Source organism: Danio rerio, chromosome 6 (genome assembly GCF_052040795.2).
Source record: "Danio rerio strain M-AB ecotype USA chromosome 6, GRCz13ab, whole genome shotgun sequence".
NCBI lineage: Eukaryota > Metazoa > Chordata > Actinopteri > Cypriniformes > Danionidae > Danio > Danio rerio.
The window spans coordinates 61,612,501-61,617,500 of NC_141026.1; positions in this window are offsets into that span (position 1 = coordinate 61,612,501).

Here is a 5,000-nt window from a genome sequence, read left to right on the forward strand (position 1 = left end):
GTGAAGGGGACACTATACTGTCAGAGAGCGCCGCCTTTCAGATGAGAAACAGAGGTCCTGACTCTCTGTGCTCATTAATAATCCCATGGCACTTCTCGTGAAAGAGCAGGGGTGTAACCCCGGTGTCCTGGCCAAAGTCCCTCTATCGGCCCATACGATCATGGCCTCCTAATTAGGGTTGTAACAATATACCGGTATGACGGTCTACCATGATTTGAACATGCACGATTATCATACCATGAACAATTGCATATCAACGGTTTTAACCCTTAAAGACAGAGACAGCCGCCCGCGGCTAAAAATAAGTATTGCTCTTAAATGTTTAATAACTTTTGATCCGCTGATCCGATTCATACAATTCAAAGATTGGCATAAAGAAGAGAATCTCAGCTTTCCAGTGCTGTATCACATAACATTCGGACTTTCAGAGGCTCCGGAATCAGTGCGGTTACGTCATCAAAATTTGACAACGCTGATTTGACAAAGAAACGCTCGTCACTGTGTCTCCGGACAAACCAGACATGATAAATTGATGCATTGTCCCTCCTCCATGCCCAGATTGGTTCAAACTCGCTATATCACAACCAATAAGCATAGGTTTCGCTTTTGTTTGTGGACCAACAATGAGCTTTTTGAACAACACGGAATGAGAGATAGGCATACATTTATGCGCGGCTAAATAAAACGCAAAAAAAAAAAGTTTTGCATGAAATAATTCTCATACTAAGTACTTTTGCATGCACAACAGCACAGAAACATGACAAAACAGTGACACAGCAAAGACGAACTGCTGCTCTTGCTGTTTTCAAAAGACGCAAATGAAGATGCAGCTGTTTGTCTGCATTGCAGACAACCACATCCAAATCCATATCCACAGACAACCATATCCATGCTGGCACATAAAACCTAGGAATCTAGTTTCGTTATGTAACTATTTATAGTATAGTAAATATTTATATCTATTTTTTTTACTGAGGATTTGCACCATGTTTATTTGGACTTTGACACATTATTTATTATTTTCTTATTTTTATTTGTTCATTGTAAGTGGTGTTGTTTATAGTAACTGAAAATATATTATTTGGAAAAAGTCAAATTTGCTTCACTGTTCTATTATTTTGTGACATTTGTAACATACCGTATACCGTGAAACCGTCAAACCGTGGTATTGTTTTCGACGATTATCATACCGTAAAAAATTCATACCGTTACAACCCTACTCCTAATCATCCCCATCCACTGAATTGGCTCCATCACTGTCTCTCCACTTCACCTATAGCTGGTGTGTGGTGACGCACTGGTGCTGTTGTCCTGTGGCTGCCGTCGCATCATCCAAGTGGAGCTGCACACTGGTGGTGGTGTGGAGAGACTCCCCTCATGATTGTGAAGTGCTTTGGGTGTATGGCCATACACAATAAATGCGCTATATAAATACACATTACATTACATAAAATAATAGAACAGTTTAGATATTAAAGCTCTGATTCGGGCTTTATGGCTCTGGGCAAGTGAGCCAGCGGTGTTTTATCAGTGAAATGAGCAGAATTCAAGGAATCTGAGTGTGTTTTCAGGAAAGTAACACACACGTGGGCTTCTACAACATGAAATGGCTGTAATTAACGAGTCTCTCCACAGTTTCACATTTTAATTGCTCCCGCCAGCTGATGTCTTCAGCTTCCCTCCGGGTGTGAAAATCATAAAAACTGCTGTATATTCTCAACACTTTCTGCTTTCTGCTTGTTGTCGTCTCGTGTTCTCAGATAGTCATTTTCTTTAGTTAGTTGTTCGCCAGTGCTAGCTAATAATGGACTATATGTCGTGTAATATGAATTACATAATCAGACTACAAAGAGGGGGCGAAGCAGTGGCGCAATAGGTAGTGCTGTCGCCTCACAGCAAAAAGGTTGCTGGGTCGCTGGTTCGAACCTCGGCTCAGTTGGCGTTTCTGTGTGGAGTTTGCATGTTCTCCCTGCGTTCATGTGGGTTTCCTCCGGGTGCTCCGGTTTCCCCCACAGTCCAAACACATGTGGTACAGGTGAATTGGGTAGGCTAAATTGTCCGTAGTGTATGAGTACGAGTATGTGTGTGTGTGGATGTTTCCCAGAGATGGGTTGCAGCTGGAAGGGCATCTTCTACGTAAAAACTTGCTGGATAAGTTGGTGGTTCATTCCGCTGTGGCAACTCTGGATTAATAAAGGGACTAAGCTGACAAGAAAATGAATGAATGAATGAATTCAAAGAGAAGGTGCTTAATTAGAGTACACTAATTTTTAAAATGCTCATAATCAGATTACAGTAATTCTCAAATGGCTGGATTTTGGTGTGTATAGAGTAAGCATTCTGTTAATTAAAGAAAAATGTAAAAACCTTAATGTAACATGTTAGAATAATAACACATTCATTCATTCATTCATTCATTCATTCATTCATTTTCCTTCAGTTTAGTCCCTCATTTATCGGTTGTTGCCACAGTGAAATTAACCGCCAACTATTCCAGCATATGTTTTATGCAGTCGATTCCCCTTTCAACTGCAACCCAGTACTGGGAAACACCTATACACATTCATTCACACACTACGGCCAATTTAGTTTATCAGTTTGGACTGTGGGGGAAACCGGAGCACCCGAAGGAAACCCACACCAACACGGGGAGAACATGCAAACTCCACACAGAAATGTCGGCTGGTTTGGTAAGGACTAGAACCAGTGACGTTCTTGCTGTGAGGCAACAGTGCTAACCACTGGGCTACCATGCCACCATCTAAGAAATGAGGAGTAGGGGTGGAAGGGGGGATTCCTCAAAACGAAGATGGGTGTGATATGGAGCTGAGGATATTTATAGTGGATTAGGAATCACCTGATTGGTCAATCATAACTTGAATAAAGCTGCGGTCACATTAAAGTTTGAGCATGCGATATTCTGTCGCGCGGCGCTGCGAAAAGGAGCAGGATTAAACAAGCTTATTAGCCATTTAAAAAAGCTAGTGATTGCTCTGTTTTAAATTTCTGTCCAGAGATCTCTTGTTTTGATCCTCGATTGGTCTCACACAGTCAAGTGATGCGATTTGGCAGGTCAGCGTTCACCAAACTTAAACTTTGCTCCGCAGCAATCTGCAAAACTTGACGCATGAACCTGCGTTGCCGGTCTGACGCATTCGTGTGCGTATGAATGGAAGTCTATGGAAGGAAAAGCCCAGTGTGACCGCAGCTTAATGCAGAGCAGCTGCAAAGCAATCATAAGCACGTGATCCTCTCGAAATTAGTTTATAAATAAACTTCACTTAGGTTTAGGTTGTGATGTCAGGCTAACAAAATTTAGTGTCTAGCCAGCGTCTAAGAACAACATTATTTTGATGTCCAATAATGACGTCAATCGACGTTGATTTTTAATTGATTTTTGGTTGTTAGAAAGTGACCAAAATCCAACATCAAGCCAACATCTTAAACCAACATCATATTGACGTCAAATACTGACATTTATTCATCAGGTGTGGCAACCAAAATCCAACATCAGATTGACGTCATGGTGGTAACGTCCCTATAACGTCAAGCTGTGACATCATTAGACGTTGATATTTGGTTGATTTTAGGTTAGACATTGATATTGGCCTGAAGTTAAATGGACGTCCTGTGCCTGCTGGGTGTTTAAGGCCATTACGGTCATCATACAGTAAACATCCGCCATCTTCTCATCAGTGACATCATCTAAACAGTCTCTGGGTCAGTGTGTGTAAAGATTCTGGACATCTTCTCAGACACTTTTAATGCTTCCAAACAGTTTGCTGCATTTATAAATTTATAAATTTTAGCTGTTTAATCAAACTTATTTGATCAAACATTCACTCATTTGTTTTCTTGTCGGCTTAGTCCCTTTATTAATCCGGGGTCGCCACAGCGGAATGAACCGCCAACTTATCCAGCAAGTTTTTACGCAGCGGATGCCCTTCCAGCTGCAACCCATCTCTGGGAACACATCAATGCAGCGGCTTCACAATGACTCGGTGAATGTGCTTGAGTGGCCCAGCCAGAGTCCAGACCTAAATCCTGTTGAACATCTCTAGAGAGATCTGAGAATGACTGAACACCGTCGCTTCCCATCCCACCTGATAGAGCTTGAGAGGTCCTGCAAAGAGGAATGTTTCCCAAGGACAGGTGAGCAGAGCTTGTGGCGTCATATTCAACAAGACTTGAGGCTGTAATCACAAATGTACATGTGACTCTTCAGCTTTTTATTTTTACTGTGTGTGTTTTTCTGTGCACACACTCATACACTACGGACAATTAAGTCTACCCAATTCACCTGTACCACATGTCTTTGGACTCTGGGGGAAACCGGAGCACCCGGAGGAAACCCACGCAAACGCAGGGAGAACATGCAAACTCCACACAGAGACGCCAACTGAGCCAAGGCTCGAACCAGCTGTCCTCGAACCAGCGACCTTCTTGCTGTGAGGCGACAGCACTACCTACTGCACCACTGCTTCGCCCCTTGATCAAACAGTATTTATTTATTTATTTATTTTCGAGTTTTTACAAATTTAAGAGGATTGAAAATAAAACAATTACGTTGTCACAAAAAAAAAATAGTTTCAGCTGATTTTAAAGAAGTAGTTTAAGCCGAATATTCTTTATTTCTCATGTTTTTTGAGTGTGGGAGGTGCAGCGCCCCGTCGGCGTTCATTACCACTTCGGTACGTCTGTGAATGAGCAGAGAATAATGAAGCGTGTGGTCAGCCTGTGGTCTGTGTGAATAATGAATAATGAGCGTTCGGTCGGCGGCGGCGCGGTGGGAGATTCACACTCATCACACGGTGAGAGTCGAGGACGGACGGACGGCGTGAGGGCTGTTATTAAGAACACTTCATTCATGACTAAGCAGATGTATCCTATAATGCCCCTCTCTCACTTGCTGTATCCCATAATACCCCTTTCTCACCTGCAGACTCTGATCTGTCCCATAATGCCCTCTCTCACCTGCTCTGCACGGGTCAGACTGTCAG